This window comes from Schistocerca cancellata, unplaced genomic scaffold (genome assembly GCF_023864275.1).
Source record: "Schistocerca cancellata isolate TAMUIC-IGC-003103 unplaced genomic scaffold, iqSchCanc2.1 HiC_scaffold_308, whole genome shotgun sequence".
In the NCBI taxonomy this organism is placed as follows: domain Eukaryota; kingdom Metazoa; phylum Arthropoda; class Insecta; order Orthoptera; family Acrididae; genus Schistocerca; species Schistocerca cancellata.
The window spans coordinates 25174-42180 of record NW_026046326.1 but is presented as its reverse complement, the minus strand read 5'-3'; the positions used below and the strand labels follow the sequence as shown (position 1 = coordinate 42180).

The 17007-nt window shown below is 50.6% G+C and overlaps 34 non-coding genes across 34 annotated transcripts; all 34 read left to right on the top strand.

The window, feature by feature from the left end:
- The first annotated feature begins 480 nt into the window (after nt 1-480).
- Trnas-aga (transfer RNA serine (anticodon AGA)) lies at nt 481-562 on the top strand. The gene has a single exon. It is a non-coding gene; the product is annotated as a tRNA-Ser (tRNA).
- A 354-nt stretch (nt 563-916) lies between these two features.
- On the top strand, nt 917-989 carry Trnak-uuu (transfer RNA lysine (anticodon UUU)). Its single transcript has one exon. It is a non-coding gene; the product is annotated as a tRNA-Lys (tRNA).
- Nucleotides 990-1127: 138 nt separating this feature from the next.
- Trnas-cga (transfer RNA serine (anticodon CGA)) lies at nt 1128-1209 on the top strand. Its single transcript has one exon. It is a non-coding gene; the product is annotated as a tRNA-Ser (tRNA).
- A 745-nt stretch (nt 1210-1954) lies between these two features.
- On the top strand, nt 1955-2036 carry Trnas-aga (transfer RNA serine (anticodon AGA)). The gene has a single exon. It is a non-coding gene; the product is annotated as a tRNA-Ser (tRNA).
- Nucleotides 2037-2390: 354 nt separating this feature from the next.
- Nucleotides 2391-2463, top strand: Trnak-uuu (transfer RNA lysine (anticodon UUU)). Its single transcript has one exon. It is a non-coding gene; the product is annotated as a tRNA-Lys (tRNA).
- A 138-nt stretch (nt 2464-2601) lies between these two features.
- On the top strand, nt 2602-2683 carry Trnas-cga (transfer RNA serine (anticodon CGA)). Its single transcript has one exon. It is a non-coding gene; the product is annotated as a tRNA-Ser (tRNA).
- Nucleotides 2684-3428: 745 nt separating this feature from the next.
- Trnas-aga (transfer RNA serine (anticodon AGA)) lies at nt 3429-3510 on the top strand. Its single transcript has one exon. It is a non-coding gene; the product is annotated as a tRNA-Ser (tRNA).
- Nucleotides 3511-3864: 354 nt separating this feature from the next.
- Trnak-uuu (transfer RNA lysine (anticodon UUU)) lies at nt 3865-3937 on the top strand. Its single transcript has one exon. It is a non-coding gene; the product is annotated as a tRNA-Lys (tRNA).
- A 138-nt stretch (nt 3938-4075) lies between these two features.
- On the top strand, nt 4076-4157 carry Trnas-cga (transfer RNA serine (anticodon CGA)). The gene has a single exon. It is a non-coding gene; the product is annotated as a tRNA-Ser (tRNA).
- Nucleotides 4158-4902: 745 nt separating this feature from the next.
- Nucleotides 4903-4984, top strand: Trnas-aga (transfer RNA serine (anticodon AGA)). The gene has a single exon. It is a non-coding gene; the product is annotated as a tRNA-Ser (tRNA).
- Nucleotides 4985-5338: 354 nt separating this feature from the next.
- Trnak-uuu (transfer RNA lysine (anticodon UUU)) lies at nt 5339-5411 on the top strand. The gene has a single exon. It is a non-coding gene; the product is annotated as a tRNA-Lys (tRNA).
- A 138-nt stretch (nt 5412-5549) lies between these two features.
- On the top strand, nt 5550-5631 carry Trnas-cga (transfer RNA serine (anticodon CGA)). The gene has a single exon. It is a non-coding gene; the product is annotated as a tRNA-Ser (tRNA).
- Nucleotides 5632-6376: 745 nt separating this feature from the next.
- Trnas-aga (transfer RNA serine (anticodon AGA)) lies at nt 6377-6458 on the top strand. Its single transcript has one exon. It is a non-coding gene; the product is annotated as a tRNA-Ser (tRNA).
- A 354-nt stretch (nt 6459-6812) lies between these two features.
- Nucleotides 6813-6885, top strand: Trnak-uuu (transfer RNA lysine (anticodon UUU)). Its single transcript has one exon. It is a non-coding gene; the product is annotated as a tRNA-Lys (tRNA).
- Nucleotides 6886-7023: 138 nt separating this feature from the next.
- Trnas-cga (transfer RNA serine (anticodon CGA)) lies at nt 7024-7105 on the top strand. Its single transcript has one exon. It is a non-coding gene; the product is annotated as a tRNA-Ser (tRNA).
- A 745-nt stretch (nt 7106-7850) lies between these two features.
- On the top strand, nt 7851-7932 carry Trnas-aga (transfer RNA serine (anticodon AGA)). The gene has a single exon. It is a non-coding gene; the product is annotated as a tRNA-Ser (tRNA).
- A 354-nt stretch (nt 7933-8286) lies between these two features.
- Trnak-uuu (transfer RNA lysine (anticodon UUU)) lies at nt 8287-8359 on the top strand. Its single transcript has one exon. It is a non-coding gene; the product is annotated as a tRNA-Lys (tRNA).
- A 138-nt stretch (nt 8360-8497) lies between these two features.
- Nucleotides 8498-8579, top strand: Trnas-cga (transfer RNA serine (anticodon CGA)). The gene has a single exon. It is a non-coding gene; the product is annotated as a tRNA-Ser (tRNA).
- Nucleotides 8580-9324: 745 nt separating this feature from the next.
- Nucleotides 9325-9406, top strand: Trnas-aga (transfer RNA serine (anticodon AGA)). Its single transcript has one exon. It is a non-coding gene; the product is annotated as a tRNA-Ser (tRNA).
- Nucleotides 9407-9760: 354 nt separating this feature from the next.
- Nucleotides 9761-9833, top strand: Trnak-uuu (transfer RNA lysine (anticodon UUU)). The gene has a single exon. It is a non-coding gene; the product is annotated as a tRNA-Lys (tRNA).
- A 138-nt stretch (nt 9834-9971) lies between these two features.
- Nucleotides 9972-10053, top strand: Trnas-cga (transfer RNA serine (anticodon CGA)). Its single transcript has one exon. It is a non-coding gene; the product is annotated as a tRNA-Ser (tRNA).
- Nucleotides 10054-10798: 745 nt separating this feature from the next.
- Nucleotides 10799-10880, top strand: Trnas-aga (transfer RNA serine (anticodon AGA)). Its single transcript has one exon. It is a non-coding gene; the product is annotated as a tRNA-Ser (tRNA).
- A 354-nt stretch (nt 10881-11234) lies between these two features.
- Nucleotides 11235-11307, top strand: Trnak-uuu (transfer RNA lysine (anticodon UUU)). The gene has a single exon. It is a non-coding gene; the product is annotated as a tRNA-Lys (tRNA).
- A 138-nt stretch (nt 11308-11445) lies between these two features.
- On the top strand, nt 11446-11527 carry Trnas-cga (transfer RNA serine (anticodon CGA)). The gene has a single exon. It is a non-coding gene; the product is annotated as a tRNA-Ser (tRNA).
- Nucleotides 11528-12272: 745 nt separating this feature from the next.
- Nucleotides 12273-12354, top strand: Trnas-aga (transfer RNA serine (anticodon AGA)). The gene has a single exon. It is a non-coding gene; the product is annotated as a tRNA-Ser (tRNA).
- A 354-nt stretch (nt 12355-12708) lies between these two features.
- Nucleotides 12709-12781, top strand: Trnak-uuu (transfer RNA lysine (anticodon UUU)). The gene has a single exon. It is a non-coding gene; the product is annotated as a tRNA-Lys (tRNA).
- Nucleotides 12782-12919: 138 nt separating this feature from the next.
- On the top strand, nt 12920-13001 carry Trnas-cga (transfer RNA serine (anticodon CGA)). Its single transcript has one exon. It is a non-coding gene; the product is annotated as a tRNA-Ser (tRNA).
- Nucleotides 13002-13746: 745 nt separating this feature from the next.
- On the top strand, nt 13747-13828 carry Trnas-aga (transfer RNA serine (anticodon AGA)). The gene has a single exon. It is a non-coding gene; the product is annotated as a tRNA-Ser (tRNA).
- Nucleotides 13829-14182: 354 nt separating this feature from the next.
- On the top strand, nt 14183-14255 carry Trnak-uuu (transfer RNA lysine (anticodon UUU)). Its single transcript has one exon. It is a non-coding gene; the product is annotated as a tRNA-Lys (tRNA).
- A 138-nt stretch (nt 14256-14393) lies between these two features.
- On the top strand, nt 14394-14475 carry Trnas-cga (transfer RNA serine (anticodon CGA)). The gene has a single exon. It is a non-coding gene; the product is annotated as a tRNA-Ser (tRNA).
- Nucleotides 14476-15220: 745 nt separating this feature from the next.
- On the top strand, nt 15221-15302 carry Trnas-aga (transfer RNA serine (anticodon AGA)). Its single transcript has one exon. It is a non-coding gene; the product is annotated as a tRNA-Ser (tRNA).
- Nucleotides 15303-15656: 354 nt separating this feature from the next.
- Nucleotides 15657-15729, top strand: Trnak-uuu (transfer RNA lysine (anticodon UUU)). The gene has a single exon. It is a non-coding gene; the product is annotated as a tRNA-Lys (tRNA).
- A 138-nt stretch (nt 15730-15867) lies between these two features.
- On the top strand, nt 15868-15949 carry Trnas-cga (transfer RNA serine (anticodon CGA)). Its single transcript has one exon. It is a non-coding gene; the product is annotated as a tRNA-Ser (tRNA).
- A 745-nt stretch (nt 15950-16694) lies between these two features.
- Trnas-aga (transfer RNA serine (anticodon AGA)) lies at nt 16695-16776 on the top strand. The gene has a single exon. It is a non-coding gene; the product is annotated as a tRNA-Ser (tRNA).
- Nucleotides 16777-17007: the final 231 nt, after the last annotated feature.

Genomic DNA, 17007 nt, shown 5'->3' with positions numbered 1-17007 from the left:
AGTGTTGGACAGAGCGAGCATTCATTTCTTTTTAAGAATCGCAGTTCCATTCATTCGAGTGCGGCAAAAGCAGTGGTGCAGCGTTTCTTTTCTTAAGATCTCGCAGCTGCTTGCAAGTGTGTCCATCGTTTAAGACGACAGAAAACTAGCGTCAGCGGTGCGTCAGTGGGAAGTCGGTGAAGTCGCCATTGGAGCCATAAGCCAGCAATTACGACACGCGAATCACTGGCACACCATGCAGCATGTACTACAACGCTCGGCCGAGGGACCGGACAGCTCAGTCGGTAGAGCGCTAGACCTTCAACCAAAGGGTCCCCGGTTCAAGCCCCCGTCCAGGCGAAAACTAATACACTGTCTAAACAGCTAACGTGCTGGCAACGAAAGCACTACAGAAACGAGTGAGGGAGGCCATGTCGCGCTCTGCCATCAGATTGCTTGTAAACGAGCAGTTGCACTTGTAGAGTCACGCATCTGCAGCCGGCAGTCGTGGCCGAGTGGTTAAGGCGTCTGACTAGAAATCAGATTCCCTCTGGGAGCGTAGGTTCGAGTCCTACCGACTGCGTTTCTTTTTTGTGTCAAGAGGTGAAGAACATCTCCAACGGAACCGTGAAATGAGCGAATACGTGGGAAACACTGCATTCGAGAAGCTTGTGAATTTTACAATTGTCCAGTGAGTGTCGACAAAACACGTAGCTCCTCTGCTGTAACATATGAGACGTACAAACTGCTGCAATTTGACTTCACATCGTGTGTCAGCTTTCATCGATAGTCTGTTACGAGCGTAGCGTAATGAGTTTATAGACAGCAGTCAGACGACGTTTAAATAGTAACAGCTCCACACAACGATTACCCAACAGTAAAGGACATGAGGCAATGTGTGAGTATGCGTAGTGGGAGGGGTGCTCATGTAATGTGAGCCCGGATAGCTCAGTCGGTAGAGCATTAGGCTTTTAACCTAAGGGTCCAGGGTTCAAGTCCCTGTTCGGGCGGAAATTTTAATACTTTGGTAGCCGCACGTCTAGTAGCGGTGTAAGCACTACGGAAAAGAATGCAGCTACGCCGTTTCCTGGCACTGCAGTGCTTTAAACGGTAGCAGTTGCATGTATCGGTAGGGTCTTGCGATACTGGCAGTCGTGGCCGAGTGGTTAAGGCGTCTGACTCGAAATCCCGTTCCCTCTGGGAGCGTAGGTTCGAATCCTACCGGCTGCGTGCGATTTTGCATAAAAACGAGCAGAAATTTTCGCACACATGTGACATGCGTGGGTGAATGCGGATCCAAACCAGTGACACCATTCTCAACAAGACGGAAATTTATGTTTAAGAATACTGTTTCGCGACGGCCGCAGTCTGTTGTGGCTATCGGTTCACCTCGCACGGACGCTAGTACTGCAGAAATCAGTCGCAGGCCCACGAACGCGCCCCCGTCCTTTTGTCGCGCCGTCGCCGTGTTCGTGAGTACGCAGATGTGCTTGAAAGTGTTGGACAGAGCGAGCATTCATTTCTTTTTAAGAATCGCAGTTCCATTCATTCGAGTGCGGCAAAAGCAGTGGTGCAGCGTTTCTTTTCTTAAGATCTCGCAGCTGCTTGCAAGTGTGTCCATCGTTTAAGACGACAGAAAACTAGCGTCAGCGGTGCGTCAGTGGGAAGTCGGTGAAGTCGCCATTGGAGCCATAAGCCAGCAATTACGACACGCGAATCACTGGCACACCATGCAGCATGTACTACAACGCTCGGCCGAGGGACCGGACAGCTCAGTCGGTAGAGCGCTAGACCTTCAACCAAAGGGTCCCCGGTTCAAGCCCCCGTCCAGGCGAAAACTAATACACTGTCTAAACAGCTAACGTGCTGGCAACGAAAGCACTACAGAAACGAGTGAGGGAGGCCATGTCGCGCTCTGCCATCAGATTGCTTGTAAACGAGCAGTTGCACTTGTAGAGTCACGCATCTGCAGCCGGCAGTCGTGGCCGAGTGGTTAAGGCGTCTGACTAGAAATCAGATTCCCTCTGGGAGCGTAGGTTCGAGTCCTACCGACTGCGTTTCTTTTTTGTGTCAAGAGGTGAAGAACATCTCCAACGGAACCGTGAAATGAGCGAATACGTGGGAAACACTGCATTCGAGAAGCTTGTGAATTTTACAATTGTCCAGTGAGTGTCGACAAAACACGTAGCTCCTCTGCTGTAACATATGAGACGTACAAACTGCTGCAATTTGACTTCACATCGTGTGTCAGCTTTCATCGATAGTCTGTTACGAGCGTAGCGTAATGAGTTTATAGACAGCAGTCAGACGACGTTTAAATAGTAACAGCTCCACACAACGATTACCCAACAGTAAAGGACATGAGGCAATGTGTGAGTATGCGTAGTGGGAGGGGTGCTCATGTAATGTGAGCCCGGATAGCTCAGTCGGTAGAGCATTAGGCTTTTAACCTAAGGGTCCAGGGTTCAAGTCCCTGTTCGGGCGGAAATTTTAATACTTTGGTAGCCGCACGTCTAGTAGCGGTGTAAGCACTACGGAAAAGAATGCAGCTACGCCGTTTCCTGGCACTGCAGTGCTTTAAACGGTAGCAGTTGCATGTATCGGTAGGGTCTTGCGATACTGGCAGTCGTGGCCGAGTGGTTAAGGCGTCTGACTCGAAATCCCGTTCCCTCTGGGAGCGTAGGTTCGAATCCTACCGGCTGCGTGCGATTTTGCATAAAAACGAGCAGAAATTTTCGCACACATGTGACATGCGTGGGTGAATGCGGATCCAAACCAGTGACACCATTCTCAACAAGACGGAAATTTATGTTTAAGAATACTGTTTCGCGACGGCCGCAGTCTGTTGTGGCTATCGGTTCACCTCGCACGGACGCTAGTACTGCAGAAATCAGTCGCAGGCCCACGAACGCGCCCCCGTCCTTTTGTCGCGCCGTCGCCGTGTTCGTGAGTACGCAGATGTGCTTGAAAGTGTTGGACAGAGCGAGCATTCATTTCTTTTTAAGAATCGCAGTTCCATTCATTCGAGTGCGGCAAAAGCAGTGGTGCAGCGTTTCTTTTCTTAAGATCTCGCAGCTGCTTGCAAGTGTGTCCATCGTTTAAGACGACAGAAAACTAGCGTCAGCGGTGCGTCAGTGGGAAGTCGGTGAAGTCGCCATTGGAGCCATAAGCCAGCAATTACGACACGCGAATCACTGGCACACCATGCAGCATGTACTACAACGCTCGGCCGAGGGACCGGACAGCTCAGTCGGTAGAGCGCTAGACCTTCAACCAAAGGGTCCCCGGTTCAAGCCCCCGTCCAGGCGAAAACTAATACACTGTCTAAACAGCTAACGTGCTGGCAACGAAAGCACTACAGAAACGAGTGAGGGAGGCCATGTCGCGCTCTGCCATCAGATTGCTTGTAAACGAGCAGTTGCACTTGTAGAGTCACGCATCTGCAGCCGGCAGTCGTGGCCGAGTGGTTAAGGCGTCTGACTAGAAATCAGATTCCCTCTGGGAGCGTAGGTTCGAGTCCTACCGACTGCGTTTCTTTTTTGTGTCAAGAGGTGAAGAACATCTCCAACGGAACCGTGAAATGAGCGAATACGTGGGAAACACTGCATTCGAGAAGCTTGTGAATTTTACAATTGTCCAGTGAGTGTCGACAAAACACGTAGCTCCTCTGCTGTAACATATGAGACGTACAAACTGCTGCAATTTGACTTCACATCGTGTGTCAGCTTTCATCGATAGTCTGTTACGAGCGTAGCGTAATGAGTTTATAGACAGCAGTCAGACGACGTTTAAATAGTAACAGCTCCACACAACGATTACCCAACAGTAAAGGACATGAGGCAATGTGTGAGTATGCGTAGTGGGAGGGGTGCTCATGTAATGTGAGCCCGGATAGCTCAGTCGGTAGAGCATTAGGCTTTTAACCTAAGGGTCCAGGGTTCAAGTCCCTGTTCGGGCGGAAATTTTAATACTTTGGTAGCCGCACGTCTAGTAGCGGTGTAAGCACTACGGAAAAGAATGCAGCTACGCCGTTTCCTGGCACTGCAGTGCTTTAAACGGTAGCAGTTGCATGTATCGGTAGGGTCTTGCGATACTGGCAGTCGTGGCCGAGTGGTTAAGGCGTCTGACTCGAAATCCCGTTCCCTCTGGGAGCGTAGGTTCGAATCCTACCGGCTGCGTGCGATTTTGCATAAAAACGAGCAGAAATTTTCGCACACATGTGACATGCGTGGGTGAATGCGGATCCAAACCAGTGACACCATTCTCAACAAGACGGAAATTTATGTTTAAGAATACTGTTTCGCGACGGCCGCAGTCTGTTGTGGCTATCGGTTCACCTCGCACGGACGCTAGTACTGCAGAAATCAGTCGCAGGCCCACGAACGCGCCCCCGTCCTTTTGTCGCGCCGTCGCCGTGTTCGTGAGTACGCAGATGTGCTTGAAAGTGTTGGACAGAGCGAGCATTCATTTCTTTTTAAGAATCGCAGTTCCATTCATTCGAGTGCGGCAAAAGCAGTGGTGCAGCGTTTCTTTTCTTAAGATCTCGCAGCTGCTTGCAAGTGTGTCCATCGTTTAAGACGACAGAAAACTAGCGTCAGCGGTGCGTCAGTGGGAAGTCGGTGAAGTCGCCATTGGAGCCATAAGCCAGCAATTACGACACGCGAATCACTGGCACACCATGCAGCATGTACTACAACGCTCGGCCGAGGGACCGGACAGCTCAGTCGGTAGAGCGCTAGACCTTCAACCAAAGGGTCCCCGGTTCAAGCCCCCGTCCAAGCGAAAACTAATACACTGTCTAAACAGCTAACGTGCTGGCAACGAAAGCACTACAGAAACGAGTGAGGGAGGCCATGTCGCGCTCTGCCATCAGATTGCTTGTAAACGAGCAGTTGCACTTGTAGAGTCACGCATCTGCAGCCGGCAGTCGTGGCCGAGTGGTTAAGGCGTCTGACTAGAAATCAGATTCCCTCTGGGAGCGTAGGTTCGAGTCCTACCGACTGCGTTTCTTTTTTGTGTCAAGAGGTGAAGAACATCTCCAACGGAACCGTGAAATGAGCGAATACGTGGGAAACACTGCATTCGAGAAGCTTGTGAATTTTACAATTGTCCAGTGAGTGTCGACAAAACACGTAGCTCCTCTGCTGTAACATATGAGACGTACAAACTGCTGCAATTTGACTTCACATCGTGTGTCAGCTTTCATCGATAGTCTGTTACGAGCGTAGCGTAATGAGTTTATAGACAGCAGTCAGACGACGTTTAAATAGTAACAGCTCCACACAACGATTACCCAACAGTAAAGGACATGAGGCAATGTGTGAGTATGCGTAGTGGGAGGGGTGCTCATGTAATGTGAGCCCGGATAGCTCAGTCGGTAGAGCATTAGGCTTTTAACCTAAGGGTCCAGGGTTCAAGTCCCTGTTCGGGCGGAAATTTTAATACTTTGGTAGCCGCACGTCTAGTAGCGGTGTAAGCACTACGGAAAAGAATGCAGCTACGCCGTTTCCTGGCACTGCAGTGCTTTAAACGGTAGCAGTTGCATGTATCGGTAGGGTCTTGCGATACTGGCAGTCGTGGCCGAGTGGTTAAGGCGTCTGACTCGAAATCCCGTTCCCTCTGGGAGCGTAGGTTCGAATCCTACCGGCTGCGTGCGATTTTGCATAAAAACGAGCAGAAATTTTCGCACACATGTGACATGCGTGGGTGAATGCGGATCCAAACCAGTGACACCATTCTCAACAAGACGGAAATTTATGTTTAAGAATACTGTTTCGCGACGGCCGCAGTCTGTTGTGGCTATCGGTTCACCTCGCACGGACGCTAGTACTGCAGAAATCAGTCGCAGGCCCACGAACGCGCCCCCGTCCTTTTGTCGCGCCGTCGCCGTGTTCGTGAGTACGCAGATGTGCTTGAAAGTGTTGGACAGAGCGAGCATTCATTTCTTTTTAAGAATCGCAGTTCCATTCATTCGAGTGCGGCAAAAGCAGTGGTGCAGCGTTTCTTTTCTTAAGATCTCGCAGCTGCTTGCAAGTGTGTCCATCGTTTAAGACGACAGAAAACTAGCGTCAGCGGTGCGTCAGTGGGAAGTCGGTGAAGTCGCCATTGGAGCCATAAGCCAGCAATTACGACACGCGAATCACTGGCACACCATGCAGCATGTACTACAACGCTCGGCCGAGGGACCGGACAGCTCAGTCGGTAGAGCGCTAGACCTTCAACCAAAGGGTCCCCGGTTCAAGCCCCCGTCCAGGCGAAAACTAATACACTGTCTAAACAGCTAACGTGCTGGCAACGAAAGCACTACAGAAACGAGTGAGGGAGGCCATGTCGCGCTCTGCCATCAGATTGCTTGTAAACGAGCAGTTGCACTTGTAGAGTCACGCATCTGCAGCCGGCAGTCGTGGCCGAGTGGTTAAGGCGTCTGACTAGAAATCAGATTCCCTCTGGGAGCGTAGGTTCGAGTCCTACCGACTGCGTTTCTTTTTTGTGTCAAGAGGTGAAGAACATCTCCAACGGAACCGTGAAATGAGCGAATACGTGGGAAACACTGCATTCGAGAAGCTTGTGAATTTTACAATTGTCCAGTGAGTGTCGACAAAACACGTAGCTCCTCTGCTGTAACATATGAGACGTACAAACTGCTGCAATTTGACTTCACATCGTGTGTCAGCTTTCATCGATAGTCTGTTACGAGCGTAGCGTAATGAGTTTATAGACAGCAGTCAGACGACGTTTAAATAGTAACAGCTCCACACAACGATTACCCAACAGTAAAGGACATGAGGCAATGTGTGAGTATGCGTAGTGGGAGGGGTGCTCATGTAATGTGAGCCCGGATAGCTCAGTCGGTAGAGCATTAGGCTTTTAACCTAAGGGTCCAGGGTTCAAGTCCCTGTTCGGGCGGAAATTTTAATACTTTGGTAGCCGCACGTCTAGTAGCGGTGTAAGCACTACGGAAAAGAATGCAGCTACGCCGTTTCCTGGCACTGCAGTGCTTTAAACGGTAGCAGTTGCATGTATCGGTAGGGTCTTGCGATACTGGCAGTCGTGGCCGAGTGGTTAAGGCGTCTGACTCGAAATCCCGTTCCCTCTGGGAGCGTAGGTTCGAATCCTACCGGCTGCGTGCGATTTTGCATAAAAACGAGCAGAAATTTTCGCACACATGTGACATGCGTGGGTGAATGCGGATCCAAACCAGTGACACCATTCTCAACAAGACGGAAATTTATGTTTAAGAATACTGTTTCGCGACGGCCGCAGTCTGTTGTGGCTATCGGTTCACCTCGCACGGACGCTAGTACTGCAGAAATCAGTCGCAGGCCCACGAACGCGCCCCCGTCCTTTTGTCGCGCCGTCGCCGTGTTCGTGAGTACGCAGATGTGCTTGAAAGTGTTGGACAGAGCGAGCATTCATTTCTTTTTAAGAATCGCAGTTCCATTCATTCGAGTGCGGCAAAAGCAGTGGTGCAGCGTTTCTTTTCTTAAGATCTCGCAGCTGCTTGCAAGTGTGTCCATCGTTTAAGACGACAGAAAACTAGCGTCAGCGGTGCGTCAGTGGGAAGTCGGTGAAGTCGCCATTGGAGCCATAAGCCAGCAATTACGACACGCGAATCACTGGCACACCATGCAGCATGTACTACAACGCTCGGCCGAGGGACCGGACAGCTCAGTCGGTAGAGCGCTAGACCTTCAACCAAAGGGTCCCCGGTTCAAGCCCCCGTCCAGGCGAAAACTAATACACTGTCTAAACAGCTAACGTGCTGGCAACGAAAGCACTACAGAAACGAGTGAGGGAGGCCATGTCGCGCTCTGCCATCAGATTGCTTGTAAACGAGCAGTTGCACTTGTAGAGTCACGCATCTGCAGCCGGCAGTCGTGGCCGAGTGGTTAAGGCGTCTGACTAGAAATCAGATTCCCTCTGGGAGCGTAGGTTCGAGTCCTACCGACTGCGTTTCTTTTTTGTGTCAAGAGGTGAAGAACATCTCCAACGGAACCGTGAAATGAGCGAATACGTGGGAAACACTGCATTCGAGAAGCTTGTGAATTTTACAATTGTCCAGTGAGTGTCGACAAAACACGTAGCTCCTCTGCTGTAACATATGAGACGTACAAACTGCTGCAATTTGACTTCACATCGTGTGTCAGCTTTCATCGATAGTCTGTTACGAGCGTAGCGTAATGAGTTTATAGACAGCAGTCAGACGACGTTTAAATAGTAACAGCTCCACACAACGATTACCCAACAGTAAAGGACATGAGGCAATGTGTGAGTATGCGTAGTGGGAGGGGTGCTCATGTAATGTGAGCCCGGATAGCTCAGTCGGTAGAGCATTAGGCTTTTAACCTAAGGGTCCAGGGTTCAAGTCCCTGTTCGGGCGGAAATTTTAATACTTTGGTAGCCGCACGTCTAGTAGCGGTGTAAGCACTACGGAAAAGAATGCAGCTACGCCGTTTCCTGGCACTGCAGTGCTTTAAACGGTAGCAGTTGCATGTATCGGTAGGGTCTTGCGATACTGGCAGTCGTGGCCGAGTGGTTAAGGCGTCTGACTCGAAATCCCGTTCCCTCTGGGAGCGTAGGTTCGAATCCTACCGGCTGCGTGCGATTTTGCATAAAAACGAGCAGAAATTTTCGCACACATGTGACATGCGTGGGTGAATGCGGATCCAAACCAGTGACACCATTCTCAACAAGACGGAAATTTATGTTTAAGAATACTGTTTCGCGACGGCCGCAGTCTGTTGTGGCTATCGGTTCACCTCGCACGGACGCTAGTACTGCAGAAATCAGTCGCAGGCCCACGAACGCGCCCCCGTCCTTTTGTCGCGCCGTCGCCGTGTTCGTGAGTACGCAGATGTGCTTGAAAGTGTTGGACAGAGCGAGCATTCATTTCTTTTTAAGAATCGCAGTTCCATTCATTCGAGTGCGGCAAAAGCAGTGGTGCAGCGTTTCTTTTCTTAAGATCTCGCAGCTGCTTGCAAGTGTGTCCATCGTTTAAGACGACAGAAAACTAGCGTCAGCGGTGCGTCAGTGGGAAGTCGGTGAAGTCGCCATTGGAGCCATAAGCCAGCAATTACGACACGCGAATCACTGGCACACCATGCAGCATGTACTACAACGCTCGGCCGAGGGACCGGACAGCTCAGTCGGTAGAGCGCTAGACCTTCAACCAAAGGGTCCCCGGTTCAAGCCCCCGTCCAGGCGAAAACTAATACACTGTCTAAACAGCTAACGTGCTGGCAACGAAAGCACTACAGAAACGAGTGAGGGAGGCCATGTCGCGCTCTGCCATCAGATTGCTTGTAAACGAGCAGTTGCACTTGTAGAGTCACGCATCTGCAGCCGGCAGTCGTGGCCGAGTGGTTAAGGCGTCTGACTAGAAATCAGATTCCCTCTGGGAGCGTAGGTTCGAGTCCTACCGACTGCGTTTCTTTTTTGTGTCAAGAGGTGAAGAACATCTCCAACGGAACCGTGAAATGAGCGAATACGTGGGAAACACTGCATTCGAGAAGCTTGTGAATTTTACAATTGTCCAGTGAGTGTCGACAAAACACGTAGCTCCTCTGCTGTAACATATGAGACGTACAAACTGCTGCAATTTGACTTCACATCGTGTGTCAGCTTTCATCGATAGTCTGTTACGAGCGTAGCGTAATGAGTTTATAGACAGCAGTCAGACGACGTTTAAATAGTAACAGCTCCACACAACGATTACCCAACAGTAAAGGACATGAGGCAATGTGTGAGTATGCGTAGTGGGAGGGGTGCTCATGTAATGTGAGCCCGGATAGCTCAGTCGGTAGAGCATTAGGCTTTTAACCTAAGGGTCCAGGGTTCAAGTCCCTGTTCGGGCGGAAATTTTAATACTTTGGTAGCCGCACGTCTAGTAGCGGTGTAAGCACTACGGAAAAGAATGCAGCTACGCCGTTTCCTGGCACTGCAGTGCTTTAAACGGTAGCAGTTGCATGTATCGGTAGGGTCTTGCGATACTGGCAGTCGTGGCCGAGTGGTTAAGGCGTCTGACTCGAAATCCCGTTCCCTCTGGGAGCGTAGGTTCGAATCCTACCGGCTGCGTGCGATTTTGCATAAAAACGAGCAGAAATTTTCGCACACATGTGACATGCGTGGGTGAATGCGGATCCAAACCAGTGACACCATTCTCAACAAGACGGAAATTTATGTTTAAGAATACTGTTTCGCGACGGCCGCAGTCTGTTGTGGCTATCGGTTCACCTCGCACGGACGCTAGTACTGCAGAAATCAGTCGCAGGCCCACGAACGCGCCCCCGTCCTTTTGTCGCGCCGTCGCCGTGTTCGTGAGTACGCAGATGTGCTTGAAAGTGTTGGACAGAGCGAGCATTCATTTCTTTTTAAGAATCGCAGTTCCATTCATTCGAGTGCGGCAAAAGCAGTGGTGCAGCGTTTCTTTTCTTAAGATCTCGCAGCTGCTTGCAAGTGTGTCCATCGTTTAAGACGACAGAAAACTAGCGTCAGCGGTGCGTCAGTGGGAAGTCGGTGAAGTCGCCATTGGAGCCATAAGCCAGCAATTACGACACGCGAATCACTGGCACACCATGCAGCATGTACTACAACGCTCGGCCGAGGGACCGGACAGCTCAGTCGGTAGAGCGCTAGACCTTCAACCAAAGGGTCCCCGGTTCAAGCCCCCGTCCAGGCGAAAACTAATACACTGTCTAAACAGCTAACGTGCTGGCAACGAAAGCACTACAGAAACGAGTGAGGGAGGCCATGTCGCGCTCTGCCATCAGATTGCTTGTAAACGAGCAGTTGCACTTGTAGAGTCACGCATCTGCAGCCGGCAGTCGTGGCCGAGTGGTTAAGGCGTCTGACTAGAAATCAGATTCCCTCTGGGAGCGTAGGTTCGAGTCCTACCGACTGCGTTTCTTTTTTGTGTCAAGAGGTGAAGAACATCTCCAACGGAACCGTGAAATGAGCGAATACGTGGGAAACACTGCATTCGAGAAGCTTGTGAATTTTACAATTGTCCAGTGAGTGTCGACAAAACACGTAGCTCCTCTGCTGTAACATATGAGACGTACAAACTGCTGCAATTTGACTTCACATCGTGTGTCAGCTTTCATCGATAGTCTGTTACGAGCGTAGCGTAATGAGTTTATAGACAGCAGTCAGACGACGTTTAAATAGTAACAGCTCCACACAACGATTACCCAACAGTAAAGGACATGAGGCAATGTGTGAGTATGCGTAGTGGGAGGGGTGCTCATGTAATGTGAGCCCGGATAGCTCAGTCGGTAGAGCATTAGGCTTTTAACCTAAGGGTCCAGGGTTCAAGTCCCTGTTCGGGCGGAAATTTTAATACTTTGGTAGCCGCACGTCTAGTAGCGGTGTAAGCACTACGGAAAAGAATGCAGCTACGCCGTTTCCTGGCACTGCAGTGCTTTAAACGGTAGCAGTTGCATGTATCGGTAGGGTCTTGCGATACTGGCAGTCGTGGCCGAGTGGTTAAGGCGTCTGACTCGAAATCCCGTTCCCTCTGGGAGCGTAGGTTCGAATCCTACCGGCTGCGTGCGATTTTGCATAAAAACGAGCAGAAATTTTCGCACACATGTGACATGCGTGGGTGAATGCGGATCCAAACCAGTGACACCATTCTCAACAAGACGGAAATTTATGTTTAAGAATACTGTTTCGCGACGGCCGCAGTCTGTTGTGGCTATCGGTTCACCTCGCACGGACGCTAGTACTGCAGAAATCAGTCGCAGGCCCACGAACGCGCCCCCGTCCTTTTGTCGCGCCGTCGCCGTGTTCGTGAGTACGCAGATGTGCTTGAAAGTGTTGGACAGAGCGAGCATTCATTTCTTTTTAAGAATCGCAGTTCCATTCATTCGAGTGCGGCAAAAGCAGTGGTGCAGCGTTTCTTTTCTTAAGATCTCGCAGCTGCTTGCAAGTGTGTCCATCGTTTAAGACGACAGAAAACTAGCGTCAGCGGTGCGTCAGTGGGAAGTCGGTGAAGTCGCCATTGGAGCCATAAGCCAGCAATTACGACACGCGAATCACTGGCACACCATGCAGCATGTACTACAACGCTCGGCCGAGGGACCGGACAGCTCAGTCGGTAGAGCGCTAGACCTTCAACCAAAGGGTCCCCGGTTCAAGCCCCCGTCCAGGCGAAAACTAATACACTGTCTAAACAGCTAACGTGCTGGCAACGAAAGCACTACAGAAACGAGTGAGGGAGGCCATGTCGCGCTCTGCCATCAGATTGCTTGTAAACGAGCAGTTGCACTTGTAGAGTCACGCATCTGCAGCCGGCAGTCGTGGCCGAGTGGTTAAGGCGTCTGACTAGAAATCAGATTCCCTCTGGGAGCGTAGGTTCGAGTCCTACCGACTGCGTTTCTTTTTTGTGTCAAGAGGTGAAGAACATCTCCAACGGAACCGTGAAATGAGCGAATACGTGGGAAACACTGCATTCGAGAAGCTTGTGAATTTTACAATTGTCCAGTGAGTGTCGACAAAACACGTAGCTCCTCTGCTGTAACATATGAGACGTACAAACTGCTGCAATTTGACTTCACATCGTGTGTCAGCTTTCATCGATAGTCTGTTACGAGCGTAGCGTAATGAGTTTATAGACAGCAGTCAGACGACGTTTAAATAGTAACAGCTCCACACAACGATTACCCAACAGTAAAGGACATGAGGCAATGTGTGAGTATGCGTAGTGGGAGGGGTGCTCATGTAATGTGAGCCCGGATAGCTCAGTCGGTAGAGCATTAGGCTTTTAACCTAAGGGTCCAGGGTTCAAGTCCCTGTTCGGGCGGAAATTTTAATACTTTGGTAGCCGCACGTCTAGTAGCGGTGTAAGCACTACGGAAAAGAATGCAGCTACGCCGTTTCCTGGCACTGCAGTGCTTTAAACGGTAGCAGTTGCATGTATCGGTAGGGTCTTGCGATACTGGCAGTCGTGGCCGAGTGGTTAAGGCGTCTGACTCGAAATCCCGTTCCCTCTGGGAGCGTAGGTTCGAATCCTACCGGCTGCGTGCGATTTTGCATAAAAACGAGCAGAAATTTTCGCACACATGTGACATGCGTGGGTGAATGCGGATCCAAACCAGTGACACCATTCTCAACAAGACGGAAATTTATGTTTAAGAATACTGTTTCGCGACGGCCGCAGTCTGTTGTGGCTATCGGTTCACCTCGCACGGACGCTAGTACTGCAGAAATCAGTCGCAGGCCCACGAACGCGCCCCCGTCCTTTTGTCGCGCCGTCGCCGTGTTCGTGAGTACGCAGATGTGCTTGAAAGTGTTGGACAGAGCGAGCATTCATTTCTTTTTAAGAATCGCAGTTCCATTCATTCGAGTGCGGCAAAAGCAGTGGTGCAGCGTTTCTTTTCTTAAGATCTCGCAGCTGCTTGCAAGTGTGTCCATCGTTTAAGACGACAGAAAACTAGCGTCAGCGGTGCGTCAGTGGGAAGTCGGTGAAGTCGCCATTGGAGCCATAAGCCAGCAATTACGACACGCGAATCACTGGCACACCATGCAGCATGTACTACAACGCTCGGCCGAGGGACCGGACAGCTCAGTCGGTAGAGCGCTAGACCTTCAACCAAAGGGTCCCCGGTTCAAGCCCCCGTCCAGGCGAAAACTAATACACTGTCTAAACAGCTAACGTGCTGGCAACGAAAGCACTACAGAAACGAGTGAGGGAGGCCATGTCGCGCTCTGCCATCAGATTGCTTGTAAACGAGCAGTTGCACTTGTAGAGTCACGCATCTGCAGCCGGCAGTCGTGGCCGAGTGGTTAAGGCGTCTGACTAGAAATCAGATTCCCTCTGGGAGCGTAGGTTCGAGTCCTACCGACTGCGTTTCTTTTTTGTGTCAAGAGGTGAAGAACATCTCCAACGGAACCGTGAAATGAGCGAATACGTGGGAAACACTGCATTCGAGAAGCTTGTGAATTTTACAATTGTCCAGTGAGTGTCGACAAAACACGTAGCTCCTCTGCTGTAACATATGAGACGTACAAACTGCTGCAATTTGACTTCACATCGTGTGTCAGCTTTCATCGATAGTCTGTTACGAGCGTAGCGTAATGAGTTTATAGACAGCAGTCAGACGACGTTTAAATAGTAACAGCTCCACACAACGATTACCCAACAGTAAAGGACATGAGGCAATGTGTGAGTATGCGTAGTGGGAGGGGTGCTCATGTAATGTGAGCCCGGATAGCTCAGTCGGTAGAGCATTAGGCTTTTAACCTAAGGGTCCAGGGTTCAAGTCCCTGTTCGGGCGGAAATTTTAATACTTTGGTAGCCGCACGTCTAGTAGCGGTGTAAGCACTACGGAAAAGAATGCAGCTACGCCGTTTCCTGGCACTGCAGTGCTTTAAACGGTAGCAGTTGCATGTATCGGTAGGGTCTTGCGATACTGGCAGTCGTGGCCGAGTGGTTAAGGCGTCTGACTCGAAATCCCGTTCCCTCTGGGAGCGTAGGTTCGAATCCTACCGGCTGCGTGCGATTTTGCATAAAAACGAGCAGAAATTTTCGCACACATGTGACATGCGTGGGTGAATGCGGATCCAAACCAGTGACACCATTCTCAACAAGACGGAAATTTATGTTTAAGAATACTGTTTCGCGACGGCCGCAGTCTGTTGTGGCTATCGGTTCACCTCGCACGGACGCTAGTACTGCAGAAATCAGTCGCAGGCCCACGAACGCGCCCCCGTCCTTTTGTCGCGCCGTCGCCGTGTTCGTGAGTACGCAGATGTGCTTGAAAGTGTTGGACAGAGCGAGCATTCATTTCTTTTTAAGAATCGCAGTTCCATTCATTCGAGTGCGGCAAAAGCAGTGGTGCAGCGTTTCTTTTCTTAAGATCTCGCAGCTGCTTGCAAGTGTGTCCATCGTTTAAGACGACAGAAAACTAGCGTCAGCGGTGCGTCAGTGGGAAGTCGGTGAAGTCGCCATTGGAGCCATAAGCCAGCAATTACGACACGCGAATCACTGGCACACCATGCAGCATGTACTACAACGCTCGGCCGAGGGACCGGACAGCTCAGTCGGTAGAGCGCTAGACCTTCAACCAAAGGGTCCCCGGTTCAAGCCCCCGTCCAGGCGAAAACTAATACACTGTCTAAACAGCTAACGTGCTGGCAACGAAAGCACTACAGAAACGAGTGAGGGAGGCCATGTCGCGCTCTGCCATCAGATTGCTTGTAAACGAGCAGTTGCACTTGTAGAGTCACGCATCTGCAGCCGGCAGTCGTGGCCGAGTGGTTAAGGCGTCTGACTAGAAATCAGATTCCCTCTGGGAGCGTAGGTTCGAGTCCTACCGACTGCGTTTCTTTTTTGTGTCAAGAGGTGAAGAACATCTCCAACGGAACCGTGAAATGAGCGAATACGTGGGAAACACTGCATTCGAGAAGCTTGTGAATTTTACAATTGTCCAGTGAGTGTCGACAAAACACGTAGCTCCTCTGCTGTAACATATGAGACGTACAAACTGCTGCAATTTGACTTCACATCGTGTGTCAGCTTTCATCGATAGTCTGTTACGAGCGTAGCGTAATGAGTTTATAGACAGCAGTCAGACGACGTTTAAATAGTAACAGCTCCACACAACGATTACCCAACAGTAAAGGACATGAGGCAATGTGTGAGTATGCGTAGTGGGAGGGGTGCTCATGTAATGTGAGCCCGGATAGCTCAGTCGGTAGAGCATTAGGCTTTTAACCTAAGGGTCCAGGGTTCAAGTCCCTGTTCGGGCGGAAATTTTAATACTTTGGTAGCCGCACGTCTAGTAGCGGTGTAAGCACTACGGAAAAGAATGCAGCTACGCCGTTTCCTGGCACTGCAGTGCTTTAAACGGTAGCAGTTGCATGTATCGGTAGGGTCTTGCGATACTGGCAGTCGTGGCCGAGTGGTTAAGGCGTCTGACTCGAAATCCCGTTCCCTCTGGGAGCGTAGGTTCGAATCCTACCGGCTGCGTGCGATTTTGCATAAAAACGAGCAGAAATTTTCGCACACATGTGACATGCGTGGGTGAATGCGGATCCAAACCAGTGACACCATTCTCAACAAGACGGAAATTTATGTTTAAGAATACTGTTTCGCGACGGCCGCAGTCTGTTGTGGCTATCGGTTCACCTCGCACGGACGCTAGTACTGCAGAAATCAGTCGCAGGCCCACGAACGCGCCCCCGTCCTTTTGTCGCGCCGTCGCCGTGTTCGTGAGTACGCAGATGTGCTTGAAAGTGTTGGACAGAGCGAGCATTCATTTCTTTTTAAGAATCGCAGTTCCATTCATTCGAGTGCGGCAAAAGCAGTGGTGCAGCGTTTCTTTTCTTAAGATCTCGCAGCTGCTTGCAAGTGTGTCCATCGTTTAAGACGACAGAAAACTAGCGTCAGCGGTGCGTCAGTGGGAAGTCGGTGAAGTCGCCATTGGAGCCATAAGCCAGCAATTACGACACGCGAATCACTGGCACACCATGCAGCATGTACTACAACGCTCGGCCGAGGGACCGGACAGCTCAGTCGGTAGAGCGCTAGACCTTCAACCAAAGGGTCCCCGGTTCAAGCCCCCGTCCAGGCGAAAACTAATACACTGTCTAAACAGCTAACGTGCTGGCAACGAAAGCACTACAGAAACGAGTGAGGGAGGCCATGTCGCGCTCTGCCATCAGATTGCTTGTAAACGAGCAGTTGCACTTGTAGAGCCACGCATCTGCAGCCGGCAGTCGTGGCCGAGTGGTTAAGGCGTCTGACTAGAAATCAGATTCCCTCTGGGAGCGTAGGTTCGAGTCCTACCGACTGCGTTTCTTTTTTGTGTCAAGAGGTGAAGAACATCTCCAACGGAACCGTGAAATGAGCGAATACGTGGGAAACACTGCATTCGAGAAGCTTGTGAATTTTACAATTGTCCAGTGAGTGTCGACAAAACACGTAGCTCCTCTGCTGTAACATATGAGACGTACAAACTGCTGCAATTTGACTTCACATCGTGTGTCAGCTTTCATCGATAGTCTGTTACGAGCGTAGCGTAATGA